Below are 17657 nucleotides of genomic sequence, written 5' to 3'. Positions count from 1 at the left end.
ACATGTCAACTTCGTATCTGAAATGAAAATTAATGTTTTTTTTCTTTCGTATTTCCACTTTATAAAGACACTAGATAACAATGTCTATTTTTTCCTTTGACCTTTAACTTTGTTGCTTGTAATCCTTAGTATTTATATTGATATTGTTTCCTGATTGCTTATTTGTACCCTATGACTATCATTAAGTATTGTACCTTAGAATTCTTTTCTTTTATGTACACTGACAGCATATTCACCAAGACAAATTCTTTGTGTGTCCAATCACACTTGGCCAATAAAAAATTCTGTTCTATTCTATTCTATTTAAAATTTGTCTAAAACCACAGTGTGTGCTATTAGACAAGGTTAAATTATTCATATTTAATCTTGGTTTATATTTTAATTCTGCAGAATATAAATTACATACCAATTATATTTTATTGTTGATCTCTATGTTCCATGCTTCAGTTCTAGGTTCGATGAATTTAATAATATGATTGGGAAAACGGCAGGATATTGAATTAACTGAGCCAATTCAGAATTTATGCCAATAGGTAAAAATCCCTTTCATGAATTTATTAAGCAATTATCGGTTTAAGATGTGTAGTGAATATGTTAACTGTCTTGGAGTTCTTATTTCACATGATTATGGCAGATAATAACTTTAAATATAAATTAAAAATAAGATCTCTTTGGATCTCAGTACATGGCAATCTTCAAGCCCTATTCTTTGGAGCAAGATTTATATTCATACAATGAATGAATAGTTTAGAATATTTTATATATATATATGTATTTGTTTTCTGAGGTTTTCGCGGGTGTTTGTATGTAGATCTTTGGTTATTCGGGTTTTCTCCCGTGTAAAATTGGAAGTGTCTTGGCGACGTTTCGACGAAGTCTCATTCGTCATCTTCAGGCTTCAGCTTCGTGCTTCTGGGAGCAATCTGCAATTGCTCCCAGAAGCACGAAGCTGAAGCCTGAAGATGACGAATGAGACTTCGTCGAAACGTCGCCAAGACACTTCCAATTTAACGCGGGAGAAAACCCGAATAACCAAAGATCTACATATATATATATATATATATATATATATATATATATATGTATATTTACCTAGTTTTGAATGAATCTTGACTGAACTGAAAAAAGTATGATTACCCGCAAATTTAACCAGTGAACTTCCATGTCCACCCCAATTGAAAGTGGGTGCCAAAAAACTCAGTAAAGGAACTTGAGTACATTTAATTAGTACACCCTGTTATACAGTTCAGGATCCAACTACAGCATGCATGACTGATATCATCCAACATCTGTTAAAATGAGTAAAAGGTTGACTCAGCCTTCCATCCTTTATAAGGTAGGTAAAATGAGGACCCAGATTGTTGGGGGCAATTAAGTTGACTTTGTATATAATATACAAATGGATGAAGACTATTGCTTAACACATTGTAAGCCGCCCTGAGTCTTCAGAGAAGGGTGGGATATAAATTCAAATAAAAAAAAAATACCTTAAGCAAAAGTACACCTTTAGTCAGCTTCGAAATCTAATTTAAAGTGACAGACTTGAAGGATTAGAATTGTGAAAGATTGACATAGTCCAAAAAATTATCTTTGTTGATTCCAAGGTTTATAGTTAGGTACTAGTCCTCTTTAAAAATATGCTGATGACCAGCAAATGACCCTTAAGTGCACCTCCTCTGTTAACCATCTGATGTACTTTCCCTGCAAAGCTGAGGTCAGCTCAGGCCAGAAAAAAGAGATAACCTTGATGAGTATCATTTAGTTTCCAAATAAACTTGCAGCTAAGATTATCAGTCCAAACCTGCCTGTAGTATATCAATGGTTCCTAAATGATGGATTAGGTCTCCAAACTAGGTAGTTTCTGGAATGTATGAATGATAACTAACATGCAAAGTTAAATCAAGAGGCATCTGTGAATACTCTGAATTCTCAAAATAACTCTATCCACTCACACAAAAATGCCAAACCCCAAAACAAACAAACAAAAGAACTTGGCATCTCTTGCTCTAAAATATTGAAAAATAGGTAATTTCAGAGGGAAAACAGCTTTAAGAGTTCCCCCATTTTTCATCTTTTTGATGCCGTTTAAAGCATCATTCTGATTCTGATATTTAAAAGCAAAGATGCTGGACTGAAGAGGTGGGTTTTTTTAATGCATGTCAGATAGATACTTTAACAGATCTCAAATGCTCCGTTTCAGACATTAGCCCATCTCCTAACAGTCCAGTACTAGAAGCTGAACTAAGTTGTATGAGCAAACAATCCTATAAGTCATTTCAAGAACCATAGTTGCACAACAGGCATTAAAAATCAATAGTGATGATAGTATGATGATAGTATGATATAGTATGCAGTAGTGGTAATATGATGACAAGCTGATAGCAAGCCAAAATTTAGCAGGAAAGTGGGAGAAGATTCCTGCGATGAAAAAAAAGTGTTTCAGGGTCGTGATGATTGACATGTGCTTATCCCAAGCATATTTAAACTCAGTTAGTGATGACTTACCTACTACCTTTGCTGGAAGTTGATTCCAAGCTTTCACTACTCTTTCTGTGAAATAATACTTTCTAACATTACTTTTGAACTTCCCTCCAAAGATTATGCCATTGTGTACTGAATTTTTTGCTTAATTAAAAAAAGAATCAGGAGATGAAAATCAAAGCTACAGCATGTGTGTGTGTGTGTGTGTGTGTGTGAGAAATGTTCTGCTTTAATTTCTATATCTACATAAATATTGTTGCCTATGAAACAAATAATTTATTAGGGGAGGTGATGCAATCAATCATCAATTAAAACTGCTTCTGATGCACAACAAACCAAATCTCTTTCAAAGCAATTAATTCTCATTAGAATTTGGTGCTTTATTTCAGTGAAGCTTCTGGGTTCAATTTCTTTCAGTTAAATCTGATGATGAAGGCAAGTATGATTTATTAGATCACATAAATTCGAAGGATATAAGCTGCAATGTAGTCAAACCACTGGCCCATCTAGCTGAATACTGTACTTGCACTCGGTCCAGGATTTCACAAAGGGCCTTTTCCCAGCCCTACCTGGAAGGCCAACAACAACAAGGGATTAAACCTGAGAAACGTGCATGTATCTTTGCCATGGAGCAAGCCGCACCCAAACATCCATCATTTGAGTCTTTGATACAAGAGCCATGAACATGGTTACTGTGCTATGCTCCTGAAATACAATACAGCATCAAAGGCTTAGGTTTATTGACCCATTACTGTATACCAGAAGCCAAGTTTTTATTTTATTTTATCTACAGCACTGCTGAGTACAAAACAGCCTACTAGCAACAGTTCTGACTTTTACTGTGGAAAGGAGGGAAATTAAGCAGGTGATTACTCTTGATTTCAGTCTTCCCCTCACTTTCATTGTTCAGAATAATAATAACATCCTACTTGTAAGCAGCTAAGTAAAAAAATTGCTTGGCAGAAAGCCCAAAAGTCAATCAATGAATCTGAGTATGTCACTCTTCATGAATACTTGAAATTAATGCAAGCAAGCAAACAGCACAAAAAGACCCACAGTGTCAGACAAAAATCCAAATTCACTAGTTATAGTTTTATTGACTTTAGGAACTCCCTTTTCAAGAATGGAACACAGAAGGTAGCACAATTCCTGTGGTAGCCACACATACTAGGAAATTCCTTAGTTCCAAATCTAAATACAGTTAAATAGACTTTGCTTTATATCAGCAAAGGTTAGGTAAGTATTGCTGTTGAAAAATTGAGCAATCAAGACAAAAATGGGCAATCTCTTTGTTATGACAACACATCTTTGTTTCAATACTGCAGATTTCAACATTCATGATGTACTGAAGAGAAGCACGACATACAAACAAAATCGAATCGGGAGGTATATAGTAAATTCAATCCTTATGGCCTGCCTTTGTCCATAAAAAGATTGATTTGAATAGTGGGGCAAAGAGGTGTAGCTCTGATCTAGAGGAATTCACGCGTAACATTTAGAATCTAGTATGTTCTAGTATGCAATACAACCAGGGATGAAATAATTATACGACTTTCATAGGTGGTAAATCTGGGGAATCTCTTGAAGAAAATGCAATTGCCGTAAATGAACGTCTGCAATCACTACAGGTCGTTCTTGACTTGTAATCAATTGCTTAGCGACTCTTTGAAGTTACAGCGGGCCTGAAAAAGCTCCTTAGAACCAAATTTCAAATTTCTGATATCTGCTTCCTCCCACATGGTCACATGATTGCATTTTTGGCGCTCAACAGTTGGCCCACATTTATGGCCATTTGCAGTATCCTGGGATCACATGATCACAATGAATGGCATTTTTGGCAGAAACCAGCATTTATTTCAAGTTTCCATTAAAAAAAAAACCACGCCCTATGCGAACAATGGGTTCGCTTAATAGCATTCACTTAACAACCACTGCAAAAAAAAAAAGTAAAATCAATCATGGTCAAATGGTGACCCGCTTTATAACTTGTCACAACATACAACCAGAATTTCAGGGTCAATTAAGGTCATCAGTCAAGGACAACCTGTGTCATTCCATGCACAGTCAGCTCACTGGAGACAGAATGGATGATGAGAAAGTTTTCTTTCTGAGCTCCCCACAATCATCCAAGTTGGTTGCCAATGAAATGTTGGTCTGAGAAGCAAATGTCCCAGCCTCATTGCAACATGTATGTATGAGACAGAAAATATGTATCCTCTGCAAGTTGACCTAGTCAGGGTATTTATTATACCTGGAATGTTGGAAAATGACCCAGAAGACTATGAACTTTTTCTTCCCGTTTTCCATGTTCAATAACAGCAAATTTCCAGAAGAGATTGAGCAAAAACAAAGAGGAACGCAATGCTATTGACCAGTGGTGAAATCCAATCTTTTTTACTACCGGTTCTGTGGGCGTGGCTTGGTGGGCATGGCAGGGGAAGGAATATTGCAAAATCTCCATTCCCACCCCACTCTGGGGCCAGCCAGAAGTGGTATTTGCCAATTCTCCAAATTATTCAAAATTTCTGCTACCGGTTCTCCAGAATCTGTCAACTTGCTGGATTTCACCCCTGCTATCGATCCATGTTGAAAGATGTTGACTAGTCATAATATACAAGACAATTGCTAAGAGCCTTGGTGGCACAGTGGTTAGAGTGCAGTATTGCAAGCTATTTCTGCTGACTGCTGGCTGCCTGCAATTTGGCAGTTCAATTCCTATCAGGCTCAAGATTGACTCATCCTTCTGAAGTTAGTAAAATGAGGACCCAAATAGTTGGGGGCAATATGCTGATTCTTTAAACCGCTTAGAGAGGGCTGTAAAGCACTTTAAAGAGGTATATAAGTCTAGTGCCAGTGCTAACACATTTTAAAGAACTAGCTTTTTAAAAATGAAATGAATTGGATTTTTATAAGTTTCAATTAGTTTTCAATTTTTTTTTTTTTTTAAAGAGCACAAAGACATATGTAAAAGTAAAAAGATCAAGGCAAGTAAAACCACCATCTTTTCTCCTATGTATTAGCACAACATGTGAAAGCAATAAGGTGAACTGCATTCAAATTCATAATATACATTTATAGCAGCTTCTCTGCTGTGTTCTATAATAATACAGTAGCAGTGCTTTTCCTAACTATTACTGTGCTATGGCAAAATGTGTCATGAAAGAAGAAGAAAAAATCCTGAATATGGGGGGGGGGGAGGAACCCAACTATAATGAGAGAGAGGAACCATAGAAGTCTTCAAACAGATGTCAGTTCTTAATCATTTTGCATATCCTTAGTTCAAGGTGAGAGTAGAGCTTTTACTCTGAATGATTTGGCTTTTGAAGAGCTGTAGAAAAAATGCTTGAGCAGATTGCTAAGTAGTGCACTCCTTTTGACAAAATTATTATATACACCAATCCACTTAAGATTTCCTTAACATTTCACAAGATGCTTTTATTGCTCCCTGCCTAGCAAGGATGTGGAGCTTCTTATAAATTCTATCTTGTATCTCTTGCATTTTGTATCTCCTCTAAGCAGAGAAAAAACCCACAATTTTCTGCACTGAATAACTGACGCTGTAGCCAATATCTATGCATTCCAGCATATGGTACCTGCCAAGAACATTCAGCTGTAAATAAAACTTGGTCCTGTTATTACATAAATGTTCTGGATACTGTCTGGAAATGTGTATATTCTTCCACCCCAAAATCAGCCAATTAATGAACATTTCACATTCTTTCTTTCATCAAAAGTAGTGAACAATCCTGTTGGGTTTTTGTTTTTTATTACAGCAACCACTACAAGAGGGTAAGGCTTGAAAAATTATTGGCCTGTGCAACATAGCAGGTACCATACCTACTGAGAGAATGCCTTTGGGATGGTCAGAACTTAATGTTATTACAGTTCATTTATAATTTAACAAGATTTATTTTATTAGCCTCTGTCAATCCTCAAGGCAGGGATTTATAACTAAACTTTTCAAGATAGAAAATAACCCGGTTGGAAGGCAGAAAACTTAAGAGGTGAAAAGAACTTAAGACAGCTTTTCCCAACCTGGAATCTTTTAGCCGTGCTATACAACTCCAATCACCCTGAGCTAGTACTATGGTTTGTGGTGCTGGGGAGCACTTGGGAGCTGAAGACTCATGCTAGGGAGAACAGATGGAAAATTCTAGCTTAGATATCCGCCCAACAGAAAAAGGAAAAGGAAGGAAGGATGGAAATGGCTTTCATAATACTGTTTCTTACTGTGATAATGGGAAGGATGACCATGAGTTGATAGTCAAATGTCACAGGAAGGATTCTATTTTGTATATATAGCACAAATTCTTCCTAAGGATTCCACTCTCCTCTTTAGGTGTTAACTCTGATAAATTAAAGTTTCCTCAAATTTGGCACCGTCAAACGATATATACATTATGACTACGCCTGCTGAGGAATTCTGGGAAGTAAAGTCTACACACTACAGGATTCTGGTTAGGGAAAATTTAGTTAATAATTACCAGGGATAACCTTGAGATTTTCCAACTCTTTTCCAGTCCTTTACACAATATCCATGTGCTGTGTGCAAACATCTGAGTTGCTGAAATCTATGCATATAAAATCTACATACATCTCTCTCAATCAATCAATCAATCATCTGTAGGAGCTGGAGATCTATCTATCTATCTATCTATCTATCTATCTATCTATCTATCTATCTATCTATCTATCTATCTACCTATCTACCTACCTACCTACCTACCTACCTACCTACCTACCTACCTACCTATCATCCGTAGGAGCTGGAGTCCTCTATCTATCTATCTATCTATCTATCTATCTATCTATCTATCTATCTATCTATCTATCTATCTATCTATCTATCTACCTATCTACCTACCTACCTATCATCCGTAGGAGCTGGAGTCCTATATCTATCTATCTATCTATCTATCTATCTATCTATCTATCTATCTATCTATCTATCTATCTATCTATCATCTGCAGGAGCTGGAGTTCTTTTTTCTATCATCTCTCTCTCTCTCTCTCTCTCTCTCTCCCTCTCTCCCTCTCTCTCTCTCTCTCATCTATCTATCATCTCTGTAGGAGCTTGAATCCTTCTTATGCAGGAATCAGGCTTACATAAAAGTTTGTACATAAGTTTTTGAGACAACCATACCTCAACACAAGGTTATCAGAATAAGGCTAGGAAAACACAAGTTGTGCCAACATCAGTTTGCTATAACTTGAATTCCATGAAGACCATGCAAACCATATTGTGTGTCCTCTTTTACTGTCTATTATTCAAATTTGAACATTAATTCCCAGAGAAAGAAAAATACCTTTTACTTCTAGTTTTTTAGCAGAGTGCTAGAGCTAATCTATTGAAACAAACAAATCAGTCCTCGCACTTTAATACTTCCATAGTAAGTAGGAACATTCTTCATTATAAGAACATTCTGGATTTAAAACCCAGCTCAACCATGAACCCTTGGGGACCCTTTTGCAATAAATAAATAAATAATGAGGTGAATCTCAAACAGGTGCCAAGGAAGGAAGGAAAGAAAATTCAAATTGCCCAAAGCATCAGAGTTTTACTGAGCCAGCAACTAAATTTTTTGCTCTGCTGCAATTATTTTCTTGCCATAGGAGAACCTGCTTGCTATTGCCCCAATAAAGATTACATCAAAATATCCTGACAACTCTGTAGGTTCTTTCTTGGCACCAATCCATTTCTTTTCTTCACTTGTGAATCATTTTGTTGCCATTTTTGTAAGGTAATGAAGTTGCTGCTTCCTAGCCCTAGTTAAATATATGGAGCAAATAATGCAGGTGACCCTCCACTTATCACCCAAAAATTAAGCCCCCAATTTATGTTGCTAAGTGAGAATTTGTTAAGTGACTTTTGCCCCATTTTATGACTTTTCTTGCCATGTTTGTTAAGCAAATCACTGCAGTTGTTAAATTAGTAACACAGTTGTTAGATGAATCTGGTTTCCCCATTGACTTTGCTTGTCAGAAGGTCACAAAAGGGGATGACATGATCCTGGGACACTGCGATTGTCATAAATGTGAGTCAATTGTCAAGCATCCAAATGTAAATCACGTGACCATGGGGATGCTGCAACGGTCATAAGTGTGAAAAATGGTCATAAGTCACTTTTTTCAATGCTGTTGTAACTTTGAATGGTCACTAAGTGAACTGTTGTAAGTCGAGGAGTACCTGTACTTTTTTTAACCTGTTAAATATATGGGGGGAAATACTGGCCTACCTTGTATACATAAGCTCAGTGTGCATTAGGAAAACAGCTTCGCTCTGACGCGGACTTCATCATGCTAATTCTGGAACTCAATGAGAAAATAACTCATACCCTCCATTCTTTCTTCTCAGGAAACACCAACATGCTCCCATTTACCAAATTCACCTGCTCTTTCCGTTACACATATACTTCTCAATTGTACTGATATTGAAAATTAAATCCACTAAGAGCCCTGAAATACTGGGTATAATTTGTCCAAATGCCAAAACGTATAAATCAAAATTGAAGAAGAATATGTGAACTAGTGCCAAACAATAAAATACTCAAGGTGATTTTATAGATAGATAAACAGAACATCGCTGGAAATACCTTACAGAAGCAGAGACTGATCATTGGACAGATTATTCCAGACATGAGGTTAAATATTTGGTGTCATTTTTTTGTATCTGCATTTGGAATCCGTTCCCTAGGAAAAAATTTTAATCCTTTACAGGAGACAAGGCTATACTTTAATGAGATAAGACGAAAAAGGTATTTTTATATAGCTACAGACCAACAGATCAGACTGTGAAAGAATTGTTGGAAAACAGACAGGAAATACATATAATTTCTGGCATATTTTGATTCTCGCTGCTTTTACTATGAGAGATACATGTTGTGGTGGTTGAAATCTGGATCATCTCAGTTAGGACTGAAGATGGAGCTATTCCCATTTTATAGTCGACTTCCTCTGTATATAAAAACAAATATTAAAATTGTCCACCAGGGAATTGGTTTTACAGAGTCTCTTTTATATGTCATAATATTATCTGTAACTTTTTTAAATATTGAAAATGTTTACTGGCTACCTGTGGTCCCAAATTCTGTGATTCCTGGCTTGTCTTCATAAGATACAATTCCACATATTAGCAACATGTGGCACAGGTCACCTATTTGTGCTTAATTCTCCAAATCCTTCCTTCTCCCACAGCTCCACCTTACTAAAATGTCCCGTTCCCTTCCTCTTCTTCCCCAACATGCAAATAGCTTCTATAAAAAATGAATACAATGCAACTTTTTTGACAAAATGTCATTAAAACACCCTTCATATATTTAAGGAAATAAATATATGGTATATTTATAGCATGGCCAATGCCACAGTGACACACTCCAACTGCTCAACCACTTTGTGGCCTTTCAGAATGACAAGAGGCAGCTCTAAAATTGGGAGGGGGAGGAGGCAGGCAGCATTCCCTAGACATGGGGCTGCCACAATGAAGATCTGCTTCTAGGCCCAGTCCCTCTTACACTACCTTTCATTTGCTGCAAAAGCCTGACTAGGTGGCTCAGTGGCTAAGACACTGAGCTTGTTGATCAGAAAGGTCGGGAGTTTGGCGGTTCAAATCCCTAGTACAGGTCTCCTGTGTGAGCAGGGGGTTGGACTAGATGGCCTCCAAGGTCCCTTCCAACTCTGTTACTGTTACTAAGTCTACAAGAAGAATCAGTCCTAGTTTAGTTAAGCCATCTAGGTGAGTCCCAACTATGCAAGATACCTAACTCTGTAGTTTTTCAATAAATGCACAGATTCCATCAATTGAAGCTAGACATCTACAATGGAGCTTGAATGTCTGTTCCTGCTTTCGTCTTCACACGTTCTCGCAATATACAGAAAAATAACACATGAACTCCTTCATCCACATCTGACTGCTAATTCTTATGTATATAAGTATGCAAGAGAGGATAACCCTAAAATATATATTGTACAGAAAATCTTTTAAAAGAGGGCAGATCTCAAAGCAATCCGCCATGAGATTTAACCACATCAATTTATGATTAAATCATTAAGTGGTATGTGAATGTGGGATTCTATATAACTTAAAGGAGGCTTGTGAAAGCAAGATTAATAATTTATCCAAATAGGTATTTAGTTTATTAAACCAATTTAGATGGCTGCCCAACTCACACACAGGTGACTACCATGTTCACAAAAAGCTAAATAGTTGAGTTAAATGCCTATTTCCTTTCATTCTTAAAGGAGGTAATGTTACTTATTTGGTATGTGGGCAGTTGGAGGAAAATGACTAACTTCAGAAAATATGCACACATGATATTTTCAGATGACAATGTTCCTAGTTTACACCTTGTAGGTGTAAAAAAAAAAAGTGAAGCAGCCCTAAGCACATCATTTTAATTGAAGGAGTACAGAAATTTTACCTTCTCAGCTGAAAACACTTGTCTTTAAATTTAAATGAACTCCCTTGAACAACACATTTTCAAAGCAATTCCAAAATTCAGTTTCTGATAAATCTGTGAGTTGCATATTCTACACATACATCCTATATTTAGATTTTTTAAAATAAGTATTTCAAACTAAAACACCGTGCTGCACCTGAATACTGCAATCTGAACCAGGGGTCGGTCTCCAACCTTGGCAACTTTAAGACTTGTGGACTTCAACTCCCAGAATTCTTCAGCCAGCTTTGCTTTGAAGTCTACAAGTCTTAAAGTTGCCAAGGTTGGAAACCCCTGATCTAAACGACACACCTCATCTCTGTAATGCAATTGTCCAATACTATTGATACTCAAGAAGAGCATACAAAACTCAGAGGGAAACCCCAACGGGGTGGGGTAGGGCAGGAAAATTAAAAGAATGGAGAAACCCTGAAGTTTTTCAGGGATTCGTCTGAGCCTTTGCATCATTCTAAACCTGTTTATCTCTTCAAGATTACAGCCATGGAATTTAGAATTATATTCATTGTTTCTTCTACGGTAACTTTTTCTTTCCGACGCTTAACTCTAGAAACTACCGTAGATCAAAATCTGGGAAGCAAAATTAAACAAAGGTTAGCGGTTTGGGTTTTTTTTAATGCAGAGCTAGGCTACCTTACACATTTAAAAAAACATACACACGCACCCACTATAAGCATTCTTCAGGAAAGCTTTATCCCATGGAAATGAACATTCAAGACTTTCTCCGCAGCCGATGCCTGCTTAAACCTGTTGCTTGGCACGCGCCTCTAAACGCTAAGCACCGCCGAGCGAACGTCTAACAACAACAACAACACAACAAGTCTAGGAGGCAAGCAGCTACAAAGATTTTTAAGCTTGGTGCTTAATCGGAAGTTTGACAAAAGCGTGCTGGGAAAGGGGGAACGGCGCCCTTAGTTCTCCCGGCCGATCGTGTGAAACGTGGATTATACGCCGCACGCGCGCGCATATGTCTGCACACGTATAAAATACGCGTGTGAGGGACGGGAAGGGGGGGTGGGTGGGATCCGAGAAGCTAGTACTTACGGCCAAGTCCTGCGTGCTGAGCCGACGAAGACTGGGGCGGGGGGGGGGAAGCGAGTGTAATTAATTTGACTCTTGACAAGCGCGGCCGCTCCTGTTTCTCGGGCGCAGCTACTAATCTCGGTGCTTCTCCTCCTCTTCCTCCTCCTTCTCTCTCTCTCTCTCTCTCTCTCCCTTCCCAAAGGAACTCAAGAGGAGTCAACCTGGAGCCTCTTTAACGGCGAGGTACCATCGACCCCTCAACAAAGAGGGGGAACCGACGGGACTGGCGGAGGGCGGAGGAAACTCAGCCTCGGCGGGCGCCCTTCCAGCTGGCCCTTTGGGATTAGGGGTGAGCCGGGGGCGGTCAAGCCCTCGGCCTGGCGAATCGGCCGCCAATCGCGGCGCTGCTCCTGCCATTCCCACCTCACCTCGCACCCCCTCCCCTCCCGGCCTCGCTCGGTGGCGCCTTCCAAAGCCGACTGCTTGTAAACAGCCGAGCGGGCGGCTTTGTCGCTTTCTCAAAGGGAACCCCACGTGGAGAAGCGGGGTCCCTCAAAAGACAGAGTCAACCTGGAGCCTCTTTAACGGCGAGGTACCATCGACCCCTCAACAAAGAGGGGGAACCGACGGGACTGGCGGAGGGCGGAGGAAACTCAGCCTCGGCGGGCGCCCTTCCAGCTGGCCCTTTGGGATTAGGGGTGAGCCGGGGGCGGTCAAGCCCTCGGCCTGGCGAATCGGCCGCCAATCGCGGCGCTGCTCCTGCCATTCCCACCTCACCTCGCACCCCCTCCCCTCCCGGCCTCGCTCGGTGGCGCCTTCCAAAGCCGACTGCTTGTAAACAGCCGAGCGGGCGGCTTTGTCGCTTTCTCAAAGGGAACCCCACGTGGAGAAGCGGGGTCCCTCAAAAGACAGAGTCAACCCGAAAAAGCCCAGCGTCCCCGCTTCCCCGATGTCTCCCCCCCCGCCCCGAGAACAGCGGGGGACATCCCTCCCCCTTTGGGATGAATGGGGTGGGTGGGTTCGTCAACCCAAGAGATCGCGCAGCCACTATATAGTTCAGGGTCGATGCTCCTGATATTTGGGAAGCTCACCCACAAACCAGCAACGTGGAACTGGGCAGCCGAGCCCGGAAACAATCCCTTTCTACTTTTCAAGTTGGCTTCGTAGCGGGGTCCCCTCTTCAAATACCCCTCTTCCTGCAGGAGCGAGAAAAGGAGATTAGAGGAGAATCGCTGAAAGAGGTGTGGAGTTGATGAGCTGGAGACGTTTGCTGAGGACTAGCGCCTTGCATTAGGTTTTTAGTCCTTAGTCCGGTGATTCAGACTTCATGATTGGAGTGGGTGATTCACGAGTCAACTCATACATGGATTCATTTGTGTCGCTGAGGGGGAAAAAAAGGAGGGGAGTCAATGGTCACCTGCTAATACAAAAAAAATGGGGTAGGAGGGCAAAAAGGGAAAATGTATTTTCTTTTAAGACAATGAAAAATATGTGGTAGCGGGGAAAGCAGTGGTTGGCTTGAGGATCACTGGGTTACAGATTTCATGAGAGTAGTTGTTACTTGCTGGGTGGAGACTTGTTTGTTTATTTAAAAGCCACCCAACTTGGTGCTAAGAACAATTTAAAATAACAATGACATAAATAACATAACAAAAGCCAATGTAATGCCATGTCACCCAAGATTGACTTAGGCTCCAACAAAACATGACCATCAAGCTGATCAAACTCACTGAAAATCCTGGCCTAATATACAGGTAGTCCTCCACTTACAACAGTTCACTTAGTGACAGTTCAAAGTTACAACCAGCTAACCAGAGGTCTTCAGACTTGGCAGATTTAAGATTTGTGAATAGAATAGAATAGAATAGAATAGAATTTTATTGGCCAAGTGTGATTGGACATACAAGGAATTTGTCTTGGTGCATATGCTCTCAGTGTACATAAAAGAAAAGATACGTTCATCAAGGTACAACATTTACAACACAATTGATGGTCAATATAAATCATAAGGATTGCCAGCAACAAGTTATAGTCATACAGTCATAAGTGGAAAGAGATTGGTGATGGGAACTATGAAACGATTAATAGTAGTGCAGATTCAGTAAATAGTCTGACAGTGTTGAGGGAATTATTTGTTTAGCAGAGTGATGGCCTTCAACTCCCAGAATTCCTCAGCCTGGCTGGAGAATTCTGGGAGTTGAAGTCCACAAGTCTTAAAGCTGCCAGGTTTGAGGACCCCTGAGCTAACCAGTCAGGTGTCAGTAGCATTTCAGCCTAGCATTCAATTCCCTTTGGTCTAACTACAGGTAGTCCTTGACTTACGGCCACAATTGAGCCCAAAATTTCCTTTGCTAAATGAGACATTTGTTAAGTGAGGTTTTTCCCCATTTTACAACCTTTCTTGCCACCGTTGTTAAGTGAATTCACTGCAGTTAATGTTAAGTTAGTCACAAGGCTGTGGAGTGAATCTGGTTTCTCCATTGACTTTGCTTGTCAGAAGGTTCGCAAAAGAGACTCCTATGACCCTGGGAGACTGCAACCGTCATAAACATGAGTCAGTTGCCCAAGGGTCTGAATTTTGATCACATAACCACGGCAATGGTGCAGTGGTCATGAGTGTGAAAAACAGTTGTAAGTCACTTTTTTCACTGCCGTTGTAACTTTGGTCACTAAACAAACTGTTGTAACTCGAGGACTATCTGTAAAGTTTGCATTCTGCACCACAGCCGTATGCAACTCATCAAAATAAAACATTCCATTCTACTGTATCGCCATCTTGTCACCACCTCTGTAACCAGAAGGGAACAAAACAAAACTCTTCAATGCTAGTGTGAACCTTTCTCACACAAGGGTGATCCCATGACAGTCAGCAATCATCCCTCAACATTAACCCAAACCAATCCAAACCAACAGTTCCAAGGCCGGAGCTTCTCACCAGGTTTCTGAGAGATGGTGATACATCACTCCAGAGCCGCCACATGGTGGAATACATAGGACAGGTATCAATCCTTACAAGTCCCTCAGCTTCATGAATTAGATGAAATGGACAACATAAATCGGTCACCAACCAGCAGAACTGGTGACCCAACTGCCAAGTTGACCTGCTCTAGTATGTGCATTCTATTCACCTATTCCAAATTGATAGCTCTTAGGCATTTGCTTCACGTGTCCCATCAGTTGGTCCCATCAGTCAAAGCGTGTAATTGATATGCAGTGGCAGAGGTGGGTTTCAGCAGGTTCTGACAAGTTCTGGAGAACCGGTAGCGGAAATTTTGAGTAGTTTTGAAAACCGCTAAATACCACCTCTGACTGGCCCCGTCCCCATCTATTCTCCGCCTCCCGAGTCCCAGCTGATCAGGAGGAAATGGGGATTTTGCAGTATCCTTCCCCTGGAGTAAAAAGGGAATGGAAGTTTTACAGTATCTTTCCCCTGCCACGCCCACCAAGCCATGCCCACCAAGCCACACCCACAAAACCCGTAGTAAAAAAAATTGAAACCCACCACTGTGCAACAGGATTGTGAAAAATCACATGCTTTAGTTTTACCAAACCAAAAAATCACATGCTTTAGTTTTACCTAACTTTGGGAAAGAAAAGTGGTCCATGTTCTATATCTAGGACTGCAGTGCATTAGGCTTTACAATGGAGTCCATTTTTTTCCTCCAGCTCCATATTTCTTCAGCTGTGTGGCAGGGATGTCAACAAATGTTGGAAGGTGTCATTACCAGAAGTGTCCTTTAAGTAGAGGCCATTATGAAAATGCCCACATTTCCTCTCAGGAGTCGGCTTAATCAGAACTAATTGGAATTAATTTAATTCTTCTGCTGGTGAAGAAATATCATTTATACAATGACACCAATTTCCTTTGAGTGTATGCACACGTTACATAGGAATCACACATTGACATTCGGTCCTCTACATTCTTTGCTTGTTACCCACTGCAATAAAGATCAACCTATTGAAGGTATTGAAGTTGAAAAAGATTGCTTGGTTTGGAGTCCTTGGTGCTCTCTGAACTTGGTTGTTTGCTTGCATGTGTTTCATTACCCAACTGGGTAATATTATCAGTGGGACTGAGTATGGGGTTTTACCTCTGTTTCTCTGCAGTAGCTTTCCCTTGACCCTTCTGTTGAGAAAATCGATGGGATTTTGTAAGATGGGAAAATGAGTAAGGGGGGGGGGAGAATTGATAGAAATATTTATTTTTATTTATTTATTGAATTTATATTGCCGCCTATTCACCCATGGCGACTCAAGGTGGCTTACATTTAAAACAATAAAACTAATAAAAAGAATCAAATAAATTAACATAGTATAATATAATAAAATCACCCTCTACCCCCTACTCCGGCAACAGCAGATCACACAAACCATTTAATGGGCTCCATCCCGCTCTGGCTTCCACAGGCCCACTGGCAGAACCAGGTCTTCAGCACCATTCGCACAAATGGAACTGCACACGTGCTTGCCAGCCACTTGTGTAGAACCATCCCTTTCTCACCCCCGCCAATTTGCAAAGCTGGAAAGGCTGGGGAACTCTGGATTATGGCTTTGCATAATATACGAATCCAGCTATTAGGAAATACTTCTTCACATAACAGTTAATTGTTAGTGGTAGGAAAAAAATATGCAATAATGCATTTATTGTAAGACTTTTAATTATTGTGACATGTTTATTTCTATGGAAGCTAATTTAAGAGAAATCTTGACTCATCGTTGTGATCAGCCATTCAGTTGTGTCCAACCTTCAGCCACTCTATGGATCAACATTCTCCATGTTCCTCTGTCTTGCCACACTCCCTTCAGATTCATCATGGTCATCCCGGTGTCATCCTTTATAGTGTCCAGTTATCGGATACCAGGGTGGCCCCTTTTCCTTTTTCCACTAATCACTCCCAGCATGATTGACTTTTCAAGTGAGTCCATTCACATGACATGTCCAAAGCATGATAGTCTTTTTTTGATGATCTTGGCTTTGAGTGGTATTTTTGTTTTCTTGATATTAAGGTGCAGGCCAAATTTGTCACTTTCATCTTTGACTCTCAGGATTAGCCATTCCAAATCTTCATTGCTTTCTGTAAGCAAAATCGTATCATTCATATATCAGAGGTTTATTATATTCCTACGTAATCCCAATGGTAGATTCCTCCAAATGTACATTTCTCTTAAGTATTTCTGTGTACATCAGGGGTGTCCAACTCGCTGCCCACAGGCTGGAGGCGTCACGTGTGGGCCACGCTCGGTTTAGCAAAGGGAGAAAAAGTCGCCATACATCATGTGACACCGCCATGATGATGCAAGTTTGACACCCCTGGTGTACATGTTAAAAGTATAGGTGATAGGATATAACCTTGCAGAGTGCCTTTTCCAATTCTGAACCATTTTGTGTCTCCATATTCATTTCATTCAGTGGCTACTTGAATGAGCTGGATGTGGTGTAGTGATATTCCCAGTTCTTTGAGGCAGTTCCAGAGCTTGTTGTGGTCAATGCAGTCAAAGGCATTTGTATAGTTATGTTATGGTCCACCAGCAGTCTGCAGAGCTGGCAGCGGAGTCGGACAGTGAAGAGGCTGGGGAGGACAATGGACCTGTCCTGGAGTCAGGGGAAGGCCCAGACGAGGGCTCTGCATCGGAGGCAGAGATGGGGCCAGGGCCATCTGGGAGCGATGCGTGGACTCCGGAGCCTCCAGAGGCAGACAG

The 17657-nt window shown here is 40.3% G+C and overlaps 1 protein-coding gene across 5 annotated transcripts in view; it reads right to left on the bottom strand.

Moving 5' to 3' along the window:
• Window positions 1-13211, bottom strand: part of FRMD1 (FERM domain containing 1) — a 51826-nt gene extending 38615 nt beyond the window's left edge. For 2 of the 5 annotated variants that reach the window (XM_058167689.1, XM_058167695.1), the window contains exon 1: window positions 11979-12362. The gene's annotated coding sequence lies outside the window, so the exon portion shown is untranslated. Of the gene's footprint in view, window positions 1-11978; window positions 12363-13048 lie in introns of those variants that run through there. The other 3 variants (XM_058167671.1, XM_058167684.1, XM_058167677.1) reach the window with 2 other exon arrangements.
• Between the last annotated feature and the right edge of the window lie 4446 nt (window positions 13212-17657).

This window comes from Ahaetulla prasina, chromosome 1 (assembly GCF_028640845.1).
Source record: "Ahaetulla prasina isolate Xishuangbanna chromosome 1, ASM2864084v1, whole genome shotgun sequence".
NCBI lineage: Eukaryota > Metazoa > Chordata > Lepidosauria > Squamata > Colubridae > Ahaetulla > Ahaetulla prasina.
Note: the sequence above shows the minus strand (reverse complement) of the source record. Positions and strands in the feature narration are given on the sequence as shown.